Source organism: Xenopus laevis, chromosome 4S, assembly GCF_017654675.1.
Source record: "Xenopus laevis strain J_2021 chromosome 4S, Xenopus_laevis_v10.1, whole genome shotgun sequence".
Classification (NCBI taxonomy): domain Eukaryota; kingdom Metazoa; phylum Chordata; class Amphibia; order Anura; family Pipidae; genus Xenopus; species Xenopus laevis.
Window position 1 is genome coordinate 98,503,575 of NC_054378.1, and position 17,460 is coordinate 98,521,034.

Here is a 17,460-nt window from a genome sequence, read left to right on the forward strand (position 1 = left end):
ATTTTACAAATCTGCAATCAACCTGGGTAACCCAGGCAGGGTATCCACAGATTGCCCAAATGATCAGGGAAATGGGGGGCTTTCTGCCCATCAACTTAGTGTGTTGAAGGAAATCTGCATGTACCTAACATGATGCAAGATTCTAGCTGGAGCATTACAGATGGGAGATGTCTGCTTGACCTATCATCAAGTAATTTAATTGATGCCAGTTGATGCAGAAAACAATATAAAACATGAATTCACCTTGAAAGGAGGACATGAATCACTGGGCCTTGCTGAAAAATCTAATGGAATAATTAAATCATCTCCTCTTTGAGGTCTTAAAATAAGAGAATATGGCAAGTTAAATGTTAGCCCACTGTCCACTATGTGTATTTTTTTGCTCTTCACATCGAGTGGTTCGTATATTTGCTCAAACTCATCAGGATCTGAAAAACATTTACCAACTAAAGGTGGCCATAAACGGGCCGATAAAAGCTGCTGACAGACCGAGTCGGCAGCTTATTGGCCTGTGTATGGGGCCCCCCCTACGGGCTTCCCCGATCGGGATCTGGCTGAAAGTCGGCCAGATCTCGATCAGATGGGACAAAAAATCCAGTCGGATCGTGGCCGCATCTGTTCGTTGATGCGGTCCCGCGATCCGACCGCCCATTCCCATTCGTTAGGATCAGCCCGATATTGCCCACCTCAAGATGGGCATATCGGAGAGAGAGACGCTCGTTTGGCGACATCTCTCTGTGTATGGCCACCTTTATACAGAGACACAAACGCACACACAACACACAACATTACAAAATACATTTTTTAAATGAAGCATATCATCTTCCAGAGAGCCATTTATAAGTTATGAGCTTATTTCATTAAAAAGTTTGGACCTCTCTCTTCAAACAAAACATTGTCCTATTTTATGACCCTGTTTTGCATATATACAACAAAGTTCCTCATTTTTATTAACTAAAGCATGAAACACCTGTCAACAAGTCTGCAATCTGTATTATATAGTTTCAATAAATCAGTGAAAACATATGTAAAGTATCTTTTATAAATATAATATACTTTTATTGAATATAGACTTAAATTAGACCCAACAAAAAACTAAAAAAGTCCTGGTGTGTAAGAACAAGTGGGGGAATTAAGAAGCCACAAAATTCAAGTACATCTGCCTGATGTAGAAACATATATTTCATTGATCTGATAATATGTATGCACATTCAGAAATAATTTATATGTAAAAATAGTTAAAATGTACCCAAGCAAAATGCAGATTTTTGCATGATGTGGAACAAAAGGATTCCATATGATAATATTTTTACGATTTATACTTTACCAAGTTGAGCAATATGGGAGTCTCAGTCTCAGTGACATACAGGAAATGTTAAAACGTTGAACTTTTATTTTGGTTATCTCTGTTGTGAACAGTTTAATTACTGTGTCATGAAGGAAATCCATCATTTGCCTTCAAACCATTAAAATGAAGGCATGCTTTTATCTTCATTTATCAAGAGAGCTAAAGAGTTTTCAGTGCATAGTTCAGCTACACTTTATTGAATACTCACCGTCAGTGGCGTAACTAGTTGTTACTGGGCCCCATAGCAAATTCAATTTAGGGCCCCAAAATATTTATAAGTTGGCCTATTTTACCAAGATATATTAAAATTGCTAATTAATTAGGGTCTCACTGGGCCCCCTACACTCCTGGGCCCAGGTCATTTTTTTAAATTTTACTTATTATGAAGAAAGGTTTATGTTTTTTTGTTTTTTTTGCAAGCTCAAAAGTCTGATTCTGTGTACATACAATCACACATTATCGGCAACAGCAGCATCAAGGATTATCCTCCTCCATAGACTGCTGAGTACATAAACCCGACAGAGGTGAATAGGGGTACGATGTATTAAGATTTAATCCAAGCATGAAGTTGTGCACTTTCCCAGCTCTTCCTTCAAGGGTATTTAATCGAGTCACCCAATACTGCCATCAGCATATGCTGCACCCAGCTTTCTTGATTATTTCTCTGATGCTCGTCCGCATTTTCAGTACCTATAGCAAATGAGAAGACCATGAAAATGAATAAGAACAAAGGGAACATTACAATTATTAGGAAGAGTATCTGATTTGTTGTTTAGTGAATAGCAAAGCAAACTAAAATTTTATGTATATTTTTATTCCAAATTTATTCCATATTCCGGTACAGGGCCTGGCCATCATGGAGGAAAAGATTACTTGGATCAGCAGCCTCCCGCATGTTCCGGGCCCCTGCCCTGACGTCCGGCCGGCGCACTTGCGAGGTTCGCTGTGTAGTTAATACTGTGCCGGTACGGACTTGCGAGGTTCGCTGTGCAGTTAATACTGTGCCGGTACGGACTTGCGAGGTTCGCTGTGCAGTTAATACTGCTGCCTCAGTACGTACAGACATCACAACACAGTGTGTACTGGAATGCAGTATAGGCTTATACTCGAATCAATAAGGTTTCCCAGTTTTTGTAGGTAAAATTAGGTACCTCGGCTTATACTCGGGTCGGCTTTTACTCGAGTATATACGGTATGCTGGTCCCATGCTGCCACTCACCATGATGCTAACCAGCACCATATGTCACCACTGACACATAGGGTTGTCACCTCACCCCTTTAAAACTGAACACATATGGAATACACAGCTTGCATGGCTAATTAGCAATTAATTTAGATGCATGATGAATGCTTGACAGAGGTCAACCATATCAATAGCCCTGCACAACACTGGCCTTTATGGGAGGGTGGTACTAAATAAGAGACTACTCAAAGAATCACGTGCAAGTATGTTTGGAGTTTGCCAGAAAGAATGAAAGTAATTGAGCTGTGCTGTGAAAAAATATTTTTTGATCAGATGAGACCAAGACAGAATTCTCTGGTCAAGGTTGACAGCAATACTTCTAGACAGAACCCTCTGGTCAAAGTGACAGTAATGTTCATAACTTGTTATTCAGTAAATGCAAGAATTGGTTAAAATCCTGAATACATTTAGGAGTCACCTTATCTAAGGATTAAAAAATGTAAAAAGATAAAAACAGTGACTAGGATATTGGGTCTGCAGGCTTAAAGTTGATGTGCAATCTATGTGCATTATGCTTAATATCTTATGATGCAGTGATTTTAGTCTTCCATTAACTATTTTTGGCAACTACTTCTGCATCTTCCATACTGCATACGTCTTAGAGCCATGATTCTCAAACTGTGAGTTTGCCAGCCTGAGGGTGTGATTCATACCAACTATTGATAACTTAATTACGGTCTTTGATATCCCTGCAATTATAGGACTGTGACTGTTTCACAATTTTCCTTTTTATCTGTAAAAAAAACCCAAATCTTGGACCCCAAAGATAGTCTGAACACAAAGGTTTAAGATCACTACCTTACAGTTACTAGGCTGTTTTTAAATACTTAGCTATTCCTAGAAGGGGGGGGTTGTAATTAAAGAGGACCCGTCACCCAAAAAAAATATTCCAAATCCTATTTTATCATGGCGCAATGAACTTTAATACTGTATAAATTATTTGAATCTTGTTTCCATCAGTCTGGGGATTCATAATTATAGCAAGCAGACAGGAGCCATTTTGTGGACACTGTTTTTAAGACAAGCCTTGTATCATCTCAGAATCTTGTTTGTGCACCAGAATGGGGGGCCTGATGTCCATCCCCATGCACTGGTAACACAATTAAACGGTTAAGAGAACTGAGGGAATGTAGGGAGAGCAGTGACATCTAGGAAGTGCTGAATGGAAAGTGAAAGTAATTGCTTGCCCAGCCTCTATGCCTAAGGCATAGAGGAGGGGCAGGCAGTATTTGATTGACAGCTGAGATTTTAAAATGAGTTTAAAACAGCTATTAAATGCTTTAATAAAAAAAATTTAATTGGATTTCATATTTAATTTGTAAAGGGCTTTTATTATACAGCTTTTTATGTCTGGGTGATAGGTCCACTTTAAGTCAATTATCAAAGCTTTGGTAATTTGTAACATGAAAAGAAGCCTTGTATGATTTATTTTGTTTAAGCAGTGTTGCTTTTAAAGGTACAGAGAATGATAGCAATTCTACAGACACAGCTGAGAAAGACAAATGCAGATGGTTGCCTCCAATAAAATATATCCAGCACTTTGAGCACCAGAAAATATGTGATCAGGTAGTTATAAAGTTATGGAAAGTGTTTAATAATATAAACAATAAGACTACAGCAGCCATAATGAATATGACAAACATTGACCTAAACTGTATGGCAGTTGTTTGTTTTTACAAAATGCTTTCAAAAGTGACAGTACCCCCTTGAAAAAAGGAAAGACATCAAGAAGAAGAAGCAAAGACCTCTCTTCCACAGCAGAAAACACCAACCATCAGCAAGATAAGAAAGTGAGCCTCATGCCAACATAAGATCAGGAAAAGCACCAAACCAGCCAACGTGTTTACTTCTAAGAAGGGTAGGCCCTGGAGATAGCGGAGCTTCAGAAGGAGAAGAAAAATAAGAGACATTAGAAAGACAATACTGAGAAAAGCAAATGTGAGGAGGGAAAATAGAAGGACAAGTACTTTACTTTATATTAAATTCAAGAAACGGATTTACCTTTTGGTTCCTGCATCTCATTCTCACTGTAAGAACTGTCATTGCCGAGTATGTGCTTTGGCTTGAGATTTTCTGATTAAACTTCAAATGAAAATCAGATGAATTAGTCTGACAAAGAAATGATATAATGCAAGCACTAATATGTACACTGCCAGCATTCACCAAAAGATGTATTTAGTGTTCATCGTACTTTCGTTTCAACCTTTAATTGTGTATGTAATTATCAAGTAAGCATCATTGCTTGTCACGCAAAATGTTTACATATTAATAGGCATGCACCTAATTTGCCCGGAAAAGCAAAAATTCAAACCCAATTTTCATATTCAGATTTGAGCAAAATCAAAACACTAATCTCCAATGCTTTATAATGTCATATGATGTTATGGATTTGGATTCTCTTTAGCCAAATATCCAGAATGCACCTAAATCGGTATGCAAAAAAAAAAAAGTTCTCAGAATCAGAATCCTAGAGTGGTTGCATGAAAATGTAGTTCTTTTCTTCATTGGTTAAGTCCAATATAAACATTTTTTATCCATTAAAAATAAATAGTATTAGAATCTGTAAAGAGTACAAACGTATAACTAAAATATAACATTCATTAATTTAGTGTGGACAATCATACCCTGAATGTAATTGTTTCCCCTTTAAATAAACAAACTGTAAACCATAAAGAGAGAAGACTATCCCATTACATCACAGTCTAATAATGCCAGCACCCATTTAATAGTTTAAACATTCCATTTAATGGTTTAACCATGCAACTTCATTTCCTGTATATATAAATACCAGTTCTAACATAGAGCATTCAAACCCTTAAAATGGTCATTCGCTATATACTGCATATTTCTATATAAGGCCCTGGCTAATAATAGGGACTAATTTATGAACTTCCTACACTGTGCTGCTTTACACAGTAAGCCATAAACAATTCAGCAGAATGATCAATGAACATTGCAGATGAAGCCACACGATGCTATTAAGAAGCATTTCGAAGGTCGAATTTTAGAGTAATGTGATTTTTTTTAAAAATAATTTGATTTTATTCACAATTCAAATGGTATGTTATTTATGAAAAAAATGGATAGTCTAAAATTCGATCGAATTCGATTGGCACGTCAATTCTTTTTTTGCACATGCAACATTTTTCTTCTCCCATTGGAGTCAATGTTGTGTCTTTTTAAAAGTGAAACTTGGCAAAAATGTGGCTGATCACTACTATTAACATATTCAAATAGTTCAAGGGACCTCTGCCATTGACTTCTACATGATTCGGCAGGTTTTTTGGTGGAGAATAATCGAATTAGAATTGTTCCAGGGTTTTAAATTCGAATTTGTGAGTCTTGACCAAAAAATGCCCCTAAATGTTACCATGGGGTCACTCAACACCTAAAAAATAATAATAACCAACACAGAATTTCCATAATATCACACCAAACAAATGAGAATGAAAAGTGATCTTGTAAGCAAGAAGCAGTCTCTTTTTAAAAATCGTAAAAGAACCAGGCTTTCTTTTAGATACAAAATGCTCTTCAACTTCACAACACATTTGGAGGTAGTTAGGGCTCTCAATGACACTGCATTTAAAATATTTAACATCTGAACTGCAGGTTTGGGGTGCATAAAGGTTAAAATGAAACTGTATTTCCATCAGCCTTGAGGTATAATAAAGTTTACGAAGTACTCACACGCAGGGACACAAAGTACACTGCTTGTAATAGTTTTGCATGTATAATTACTAACACCTCGCTCTGGTGACAAAACTGAGAAATAAAGAAGACTGTTGATCCAAGGGATTAGGTTACCACAGAGTAAAGGCGGCGTGCTTTCTCAAGGGCTCATATTTTGCTATTTCAGTCTGGAAAATTGATATCACGTATTTACTTACAGGTAAGGCGCACCCCCCAAAACAGTTATAATGTACTACAAGTTGTATTTACATCTTAACTTACGTCACAGTGTATAACAAATGCATTTGATACAAAGATAATTTCCTTTTATACGACATAAAGGTCACATTATTATACATAACAGGTTTCTAATTACTTTGTATTCTTTTTGCCAGGGAATGCCATATATATACGTAATAAGCCAACTTATATATGTGGCCAAAATACAATGCTATTATCTCCATGTGTTAATAATAATACACATTTAGTACCGAGCCTCATGACCACAGAATCTATTTTTAAAAAGGTGTAACACTAATCTGGGCTATCCAGACCACAAAGAGTTAAGTGTCCAGCTAGTGATATGAGCATGGGTTACATTACGACTCACACATCAGAATCAGGGCCTTCGCTAAGTGGAAGTTTCCCATAAAGGTGCAGTGGGACTACAACACTCAGGCTACTGTATAGTAAAATAGGAAAATGATCGGACGCCAGGAAGTTCTTAGGATGAAACAAAGAAGTAGTATTTTGTACAAAGACAATGTCCCCAGGTTTACTCACATGTGAGGAGGTATTAGCAGATGAAATGTCAGTCAAACAGGTAAAAGATGACACAGCTGAGGAATGGACTCCATTAGGCATTGTAGTCAAGCAGTATAACAAAAATTTAAAAAGAGATAAAGCTTAAATGGGAGCTTTTACAAATATGAACATTTAGGGGCAGAGTTATTAAGGGTTATTTTTTTGGTCAAAACTTAAATTGTGAATTATCCAATTAATTTGAATTAGAATTCCATAAACATAAACTGTCCCTTTAAAAACTCAAATTTGACTATTCGCCACCTTAAACCTGCCGGATTGCTGTTTAAGTCAATGGGAGAGGTCCAGGGATCAATTTGCAGGCTTCCTGACATTCAAGTTTTTTTCTGGAGAGAAAAGTTTTTTTTTTAATTCAATTTAAGTTTTTCTAATTCGAAGCGAATTTGATTCAAGTTTTCGGATCGATTCAATACGTCTGAGCTGAGAAAATTAGATTTTATTAATACATTTCGATTGGTCGAATTTCAAGTTTATGCGAGTTTATGGGAGTTTTAAATAACTCACATGAATTCAAAATTCGACCTTTGATCAATGTGCCTCTTAATCCAAGATGTTTTTAGAACTGTCAGTGTAATCAGGGTTCTTATTAGAAACCCATTGTATAAATCACTTCAGGCAAATGATTTGTTATTTTGCTGCTGCAGCTATCCTCCCAAAAACTGCACGGAAATGTCCAAGATCACTTCAAATTATTTGTATTGAAAATGGGAAACAATATAAGCATAGCACACAGCCAAAATATAGCTGCTTGGGCCTTTTGAAGACATTCAAGTTCTCATTAGTGTCCAGTTAGACACTATTTACAATTCCTTGCATTTTGTCCCTGAAAAACACCACCAGGTACATTTATGGCATATTCCATGCAAAAGCCTACGGGACCTTGACCAGGGGACTCCTCAATTGACCATTCGCCTTCAGCTATCCCATTGAACCCCATTGTTACATACCGTAATGAGACACCAGGGGGCCGATTCACTAAGCTCGAGTGAAGGATTCGAATGAAAAATACTTCGAATTTCGAAGTATTTTTTGGGTACTTCGACCATCGAATGGGCTACTTCGACCTTCGACTACGACCTTCGACTTCGATTCGAACGTTTCGAACGAAAAATCGTTCGACTATTCGACCATTCGATAGTCGAAGTACTTTCCCTTTAAAAAAAACTTCGACCCCCTACTTCGGCAGATAAAACCTACCGAAGTCAATGTTAGCCTATGGGGAAGGTCCCCATAGGTTTGCTAACCTTTTTTTGATCGAAGGATTTTCCTTCGATCGTTGGATTAAAATCCCTGAATCGTTCGATTCGAAGGATTTAATCGTTCGATCGAACGAAAAATCCTTCGATCGATCGAACGAACGTTTAGCGCTAAATCCTTCGACTTCGATATTCGAAGTCGAAGGATTTCAATTCGAGGGTCGAATTTCGAAGTATTTTTAACTTCGAAATTCGACCCTTAGTGAATCTGCCCCCAGGAGTCAGAAATGGTGAAAATGGCCACAGCATTTATTAACATTTTATCAAATAAATAGGACATTGCCAGCCTCATCCCAAGGCGATATTCAAAGCCAGAATTCCATAAGAGATCGCTACTATGCTCTGCCACTCCTCACGTGAGATCAGAACTATGTCATTATATCCACCACTGAGTATTAAGCTGCCTCTACCTACAGAGAGGATGGCCCCAAACTCTGCTACGAGCAGGAGCTGCATCTCCCACCATAAGAGAGGTTCAGCAGCCATGCTGTCGGTCCGGAATCTGCAGTGTCGATGATAGGAAATCCAAGCAGACTGTCACCTAGCACAAGCAGTAGTAGCGTCGGTATCAATCAACCCACTGTGCAGTCACAGGAGAGAACCTCCTTTCTCCCTCTTCTAAATTTATCTGTGCAGTACTCTGGCAAGGTCCTACCGCTGCTGTGACAAATAAAACTTAAAATACATTATCATATATTCACTGTTTTGATCCAGAGGAAGGCAAAAAACCCAGCCTGAAGCCACTGCCAATAATGCCTCAAAAGGGAAAAATTCCATCCTGACCCCAATGACGATCGGAAACATTCCCTGGATCAAGCATTTGACATTCATTAAAATTGACTAATAAGATGCAAACTCTCATGTTTATATATAACTATACCAAAACCACAATATAACAATACATGCAGGAATACATCCACATTTGCTTAATAGATAATATGATAACATAAAGAGAAACTCCTGAAGTGAACTACTTCTTCCCCTGACATAACCTCCCAGTCTTTCTCTGCCCCCAGCCTGGCATTTCCCTGCCTTAACTCATTCCTTCTCACCCACTCACAACTACATATGATTTTGCCAGTCTTTAAATATAAACCAGTGTAATTTGGCTGCTGGTCATTCGGATCCCTTGCCATGCAGCCCCTGGATTTATAGCTTCAGGGCTTTCCTTTCTCACAGGGGAAGGGGGTTCATCTTTTGACAAATATAACCCTATATTATACTCAGGAGTGTAGTAGAAAATCTTTCAGCTGCTATATATGAGCTATTTCTGGTGTTATATGCATAAAATCACATAATCAATTTAGCAAAATATCAAAAATCTAATTTAAAAATATAGTAGCCCTCCCCATAGGAATAAATACATTAGGCAGATGCAAATTAGAATCTGAAGGAGATCCTATGTCTGTATTTGTTTATTTACCATGTCAAAATGAAATGAACTTACATCGAATGCATAACAAGATGTATAACTTCTATCAAATGTGTTTCTAGAACTTTCTATCCATAACCATATTAAAAATCAAAATGTAAAAAAAATCTTCAGTCATGGGAATTGAAAAGGTGAAGAAGTGCCAATTTAGTGAGAAGGTCAGTGCAGAATTGAAGTAGCAGTCACACACCTCTGACATAAATGCGTTGTTTAATCTTTACATCACTTTATGGTTATGCTCATTATTTTTAGCGCCGCAGACAAATGAGTCATTTCCACTCAATGTATCAGGATAGACGCGATACTTTCCTTAATGAGACACCCATGTTACCAAGCAATACAAAAGTAAACAATACCGAAAAAATATTTTGGCATTTTGCTGCCTCAAAAAAATGTTCAATGAAAGACCTAAGCTGTTTGGATATTGGAACAGAAGAAACACTGATTTTACACAGACCATATTATTGCTTCTCACTTTGGAGAAATAACCAAGTTTAAGGACTTTTTATTTCATAAGGGGTCAAATCCAGAAATACAACCTGATGTTCTGATCACTAGAAGGCTAGATTTGTGGTGAGTTCAATGCGGGAAGAAGGTGGTAAGGAACCTTTATAATCTATCAACCCAACAAGGGAAAAGTTGCAATTAAATTTTCTTAAATGGTAGAATGATTTTTGCTCACCTTCTTCATCGTGCTTAACATACAGTAACACTCCTTTATGTCGGCCCTACATATGCACAAATGTATTTACGGACTTTTTTTCATCAACAATTTAAACAGTTACCTATTTTTTCCTCCATTGTGGAACCTTGGCTGTTATTGGAAATGTTAATTAATATTGAAAAAGCACTGCCCCAGACACCTCAAGGTAAATCAAACAAAACTTCAAATAATTAACCATATTTTCTTAAAAGAAAAATAGATCAAAACATTAATTTGCAGTTTTCATAGCCTGTAAAGAAAGATATGTATTCACTAACAAGCTGAAAACAGAAGTCAGTGGATGGGATTTCTAGGCGCGTAATAAGGGTGCAGTATTTACACACTTGTTCTAAACATACTTGTTTGCCTTTTCTATTAATTAAGAAATATTATTTTTAATTTTGTTTTTATTTCTTGCACCAAACAAGAAAGTTCAACTATTATGTTTTATTTCAAAGAAAAGACAAAATATATTAGAGATACACTGAATCCTTCGTGATACTAGTGAATCTGAGCCCTTGCCGGGTGCTGAAATTGACATTACGTGTGTGGAGATACGATTCAGCCAAATCATGCTGAACAAAGGTTTGAGATTGGCTAAATCCTGGATTCAGTGCTCTCCTACAATACAATTTTTAACACAAGCTGTTAAGTGTATACTGCCTTCTTTAAGTTAATTTTACAATGAAAAAGTGGACAGTTTGCTTTAAAACAAGCCACATATTGATAAAGATGGGGTGTATAATAAAAGGTTCACCTTTGGTTTAAAATTCCATATTAAAATCCTCTGGCATGCCTACGGTAATTATAAACATTTAGGTGAATTTGGTAGCTGGGCCAAGTACTGGGGGATAGGAAACATTAACCTGACCAAAATGACACTAACCTTCCAAAAAACATACTTGTTTTAGACTGAATATAAAAAGGTGAATATAGATGTTCAATGTTCATGTACTAAATGAAAATGGAATTCTTTCCTCCAGTGCTCAAAAACCTGTTAATGGGTCTTTGAAGAAACAGGGTAGATTTGTTATTTATTGTATTTCCCTGTTTGTATTATAAGTATACTTATATTATTAAGGACTTTATACTGAATTGGATTGAAATAATCTCTAATTGTATATACAGGTATAGGATCCCTTATCCGGAAACCCAATATCCAGAAAGCTCCGAATTACGGAATGTCTCCCATAGAGAAATCCAAATAATCAAAATTTTTAAAAATGATTTCCTTTTGCTCTGTAATAATAAAACAGTAGCTTGCACTTGATCCCAACTAAGATATAATTAAACCTTATTGGAAGCAAAACCAGCCTATTGGGTTTATTTAATGTTTAAATTAATTTCTAGTAGACTTAAGGCATGAAGTTACAGAAAGATCCGTTATCCGGAAAACCCCAGGTCCCGAGCATTCTGGATAACAGATCCCATACCTGTAATACTTTGGTGATGTCACTACAGGGAAAGGGTGGAGCATGTACTAACACCCCTTTCCTCAATTTAAAAGGATTTGATATGGTGTAACACAGGGCTTGATAAAGGGCCTGGTAGGCTTGTAACGTTGCCTTTTTGTACGGGGGCGTGAGAAATTCTTTTTGTACACTATTACAAAGTATTTCAGTGTACTGCTGGTACTTTTTCAAAATTTTGCAAGCATATTTATAAAATAAGCAAGGATTTCCAAAAAAAAGCCTCAATCCCAATGAAAAATGCATTTTGTCATACATTTGGCGAAATCAACTGTTTAAAAACTTGACTACACCTCCCACTGACTTCTATAGAAGTTCACCAGTTTTAGCTGCCAATTTTCTTTCATTTTTCAAATGAAATTTTCAGGTTTTTTTGAGTGATAAATCTTGAAAATTTTTCTTAAACATGATAACCGCTATTTTTTAGAGGTAAAAACCTAAATTCTTTTGAGATTTATTATGCTCTGAAACTGCTAAAAATTCAAATTCAAAATTAATCCAGCTAAAACCTGTCATAATGTGTAGAAATTAATGGCAGATGGTCCTTTTTTACAATTGGAACATGTTTTTTAACTGTAGGATTCTCTATAGTTTTGGGCTGTTTGCGCTGGTTTTCATTCAATAATCCCATAAATTGGACTTTTTCAGTTGTCAAATTGAAAAAGTTGCACAATTTGAGCGTTTAATCGAACAATTTTGGCACGCGATATTTCTTGCACTGATTTTTTAGAGAATAATAATTGCTAAATTAAGGGGATTCAGGTTTAGGAGTTTGGTCTAATTTTTTTTTCAACAGAGTGAGAAAAACTCAAGTTTTAGTAGGCTTCTAATATAGTAGCAAACTCATCTCCAGTTATAGATATAGTTCCAAGAGTATTTGAATAAATGCTTACATCTTTGATGAGAGTCTCTCCGATAAGCATGGCAAAAATATCAGTAAATGTTACAGGCTGCCCAGAGCTTTTCTTTTTCCACACGTCTTCAATGTAACCTTTCAGTTTTTAAGGAGTGAGCAGGAGCAGGTTGTAACTGACATTATGCATCATTTCTTTGTTTATTTCTTTTGCCACTTTATTTGGAAAGTCAGAATGCGAATAAAGTGTAGACATGTACCTGTGGATACAGATGCATGAAATGAAGCAATAATACAAATAGGTAGTTACTTTACAAGGTGTGCTTGTGTGCTACTCTGGGGGGAGGGACAAATAAATGAAGCAGTGAGCAGTCTAGAGCAGGGCTGTCCAACTGGCGGGTCGCCCTTCTGTGCCCCCCCTCATATGCTGTGTCTGCTAACCATATGTAAACTTTAAAAATTATCACTACAGAGATTAACTGGCCCCTATATTGTTTAAACCTCAAATTCAGACTAATCCCCTGTATTGTTCACACCTGTGATCCCCCTTCATTGTTCACACTTGTGACACCTCTATTGTTCACTCCCCTAAAGCCCTGTACTGTTCACACCTGAGACCCAGACTGAAACTGCTCACATTGTTCACCTGTTCACACCTTATTCAAAATGCTAATGGGGCACCAGCACTGTGTCACTGTATGTAGTACATATTAGACTGATAGTTTTCTCTGTCTCCTGCTCTGTTCTGCCTTCCCTCCCTGTGTGTGCCATTCTCTGCTTACTCGGTGCTGCTTGTGGGTGCCATTCTCTGCTTGCCCAGTGCTGCTTGTGTGTGCCATTCTCTGCTTACTCAATGCTGCTTGTGTGTGCCATTCTCTGCTTGCCCTACACTACCTGTGGGATGTAAGCCTGTTAGGGGTTTGTTAGCATTTGGAAATTGTTGTTAAGGGCCCTAAGGTGTTTAATCAAGTGTTGGGGGTTGTTGTATTATACACAGGGGAGGATGAGACATATGGATTTAAGGGTATGTTTTTAACATAACTTCAATTTTTCAAATATGAGTGTTGAGGGATTTCCCTGCAGTGAGCACCAACCATTTGGTTTTTTTGTGTGCTACCACCGTAAGTGGATATGGTCTTAAAAAGTTCTTCTGGTTATATGGGTGTGGTTTACAGTGGGTCTGGTTTAAAAGGGGGGAGTGGCCAACGCTGACTTCCATTATCGCCCCTCCACCACATAGGCCAGTAAATTTTGGCCCTTGGTACCACAGAAGTTGGAGAGCACTGGTTCTAGAACATAGAGCAGAAACTCAGTGTTGTGAACGTAGACCAGAAAGTAGGAAGAGGCAAAACAGACTAAGGGTAAGGCCACACTAAGCGATAGCGCGGCGATTTGACTCGCCGCGACTATTCGCCGCGACTTTTAATCCTCAATCGCTGGCGAAACTTTGACGCTGGCGTCTATGGGGAATCGCTGCGTAAAAACACACGCGGCGATCTTTTTTCTATTGTCGCTCGAAATCGCCTCGCTAGGCGATTTCGAGCGACTATAGAAAAAAGATCGCCGCGTGTGTTTTTACGCTGGCGATTTTGCGCGATTTCCCATAGACGCCAGCGCCAAAGTTTCGCCAGCGATTGAGGATTAAAAGTCGCGGCGAATAGTCGCGGCGAGTCAAATCGCCGCGCTATCGCTTAGTGTGGCCTTACCCTAAAGCTGCTGGAGAGATTAAGAAAGGGGTTCATACTGATTAAGTTTGGGGTATCTTTTCCCAGTCATGCTTACAATTTCATAGTTGAGTGAGCTCATTGTCTATTTTTCTGATCCCTACCAAAATTAAGCCTCATTCTTTGCTTTCACAATTTACCTACCCCCTTCATTTTAGAATTGTAACAATCGCCAAAAACACATTCAGTTGCCAATTTGCATAATTAACACAATGGGAAATCCTATGATGGTATTTGTCTCCAAGATATCAATATTAACACACCCAGATTTTCCAGCTCCAGAAATGAGTACTTTTTTGTTTTGTAGTAGTAAATGATAGTTATGTCAAGCTATTAAACATAGCCAGTAATTACAGAAAGTCAATGAACATATAACTAACTCTGCCATACAACATCTTGCCAAGATACAAAAAAGTGTGTTCCATGTAGACTGGCCATAGCCAGGTTTTATAACACATGGACATTGGTGATCTAATTGTCAGACATTATAGTAGATTAATTTATGCTAATGATAATCACTTTTCATTAAGTAAGGAAACATGTAATGTTGGACCATTGAGAGGTTGAATTATAAAGCCTATACCTGACTAGAAGGTCACACGTGTCAGGCAGAAAGACAGAGCTTAAATGCATGCCCTAGTTTGGGATCAGATGGTGTAAATATTGGTTAGAGAAGAATAAATTACTGCATTAATTAATAAATCTAAAATCACATTTTAGAACTGCATGTACAAAATGTTCATAAAATGCAAATTACCATGTAGATCCAGACAAGCCAGCAATATATGTGACACAGTCTATAACTCCTGATTCATATAACACTTTCATGACACTTGAGAATCCAATCATTGTGTTGAAGCCTCCTCTAGATCCAAGCACAGCAATTACTGGTACCTAAACATTGGCAAAGCAGACAGTTACACGTAGTAAACTTTATTCTCTCTTCATTATTATAAATGGGAAAAAAACACTGGCCAGAATGTAGCTGTATGAAAGTATTAAAGAAAGCATGTGGAGCAGAAAAAAGGAGCTTGTATATAATAACAATAACTTAAGTCCAATATGGCACCCTTATTATTGTTTGGACAAGGAGAAAGCTAAATCTGCGCTATAGCTTCAGAAGGTCTCATTGAAATAGACTCCTCATGAACTACTGCAGGAGACTTCTCTATGTGTGGTACAGTTGAAATTAATTGTAAGCCATTTAGCAAATTATTGTTTTTTTCCCTTTACCTAACAGGTAACATCATTTTACTATTCCAAGCTTTTCCCACTTAAAGATTCCACCTCGCCAGATACATAAATGTGTATAAAATAAAAGTTAAAAAAAAGTATAAAACTGGATAAATGTGTGGGGTGCATGGAAACTAAAGGCACACTTTAATATTGCTATTTATCTGTGAGTAGAATGAGGATCGATATCTATCTGAAAGAAGCAAATGATCATTTAAAGGCAGCACAGTTGCACAATAGGGTCCTGGGATCAGTACCAGTCAGGACACTATTTGCAAGGGTATGTGAATGTTCCCATCGTGTTTATGTGGGTTTCCTCTGGGTGCTCCATTTTAAACCACATTTCAAAAACATACAGGTAGGCTAGTTAGCTCCTCTATAGAACTGACTATAGTATGCATATGTGAATTTGATAGGGACCTTAGAATGTAGACTCTACTGGGGCAAGGGCTGGTATGAATTATGTATAATCTCTCCAAAATCCTGCAGAATATTTCAGAGCTATAGCAATAAAGAATAATCTTCAGAACTGTATCAGCAGCCACAGCATCTAGAAGTGTCAAGGCAGGTATTCATCTAAAGAGATACATTACAGCTTTGGTTTAACAATTCTACTTTTCATGCTATAGTTGATTACAATAAGCCTTGATGCATACAGCAGGCAGAACTAGGTGTAAAACATTTGTTGCACTTTGCTTCCCCATTACAAAATAACTATACATAACTAAAGGCATATGTAAAATATTCATATTACTGAAAATTATTTTCAGATAAATCAGTTGCATGAAAAAGCCAATTCATTAAAGGTACTTGCATCATTGTGTGTTTCCTGCACTATATAGTTGCACTTTGAGCAGCTGCATTTTTGTTAGCACACCATAAACAATATTTGTTCTTTGAGAGTAGGGCTTAAACCTTTCTCAGGTTTTGCACTATAAACTAGATGCTGCTGCCATGTAAGACCAACATATCTCTTGCTTAGAATACATAACACAGCAAAACATACACAACATAATGCAAGTGCTTTCTGGCAAGCTAGTCTAGTACAGCTAGCTCAGTAAAGCTAACAGTAGTTTAGTTATAATTTTACTTTACATCATATATGACAAGAATATAGTAGAGCAAGATGTGCTTCCTTTTTACTTTATGTACTACTGCTTATTATAATATGTCAAAACAACCACTTTAATCTCTTGAAGTCGAATTTAAATCTTGCTTTTTTTCTGGACCTAAAAATTCCCTAAATCCGTTGAATACTTTGTTTTTGCGCTTTTGCCTGAAAAGCTTTTCCTGATCACAAAGGGCCATACTGAATCTCAGGTCAGTGGATGAACTGTTAAGAACAGGAAGACAAGTTAATATGCTTGTTTAAATAGCATTTAACATTTGGTACATCTGATACTAATCTTTATTACAGTTCACAGTAAAATGCTGTGTATATGAGCAATAAATACTTTTGGGTTCCAGTGAAATATATTTGCTAAGATCTGATGTCAAAATTCAAATATCTGTGAGTTAAAGATAAGAAACAGACGGCAACATTAATGGCACTACACGTAGATCAATATAATGCAAATAAACAGGAAAAGTGTTGAAAATGCTTCCATCTATTGTTTGAATGTATTTCCTTAAAGGAGAAGGAAAGCTATGGAGGCATTTTATTGTCAATAGATTAGCTGTAATAGTGCAAGCTAGAATGCTATATTTA

The 17,460-nt window shown here is 37.1% G+C and overlaps 1 long non-coding RNA gene across 1 annotated transcript; it reads right to left on the reverse strand.

The window, feature by feature from the left end:
* Positions 1-1,663: 1,663 nt before the first annotated feature.
* LOC121393342 lies at positions 1,664-16,737 on the reverse strand. Its single transcript, XR_005960998.1, has 4 exons — positions 15,277-16,737; positions 12,836-13,055; positions 4,593-4,673; positions 1,664-2,038 (listed from the first exon to the last, which is right to left on the reverse strand). It is a non-coding gene; the product is annotated as an uncharacterized LOC121393342 (long non-coding RNA).
* Between the last annotated feature and the right edge of the window lie 723 nt (positions 16,738-17,460).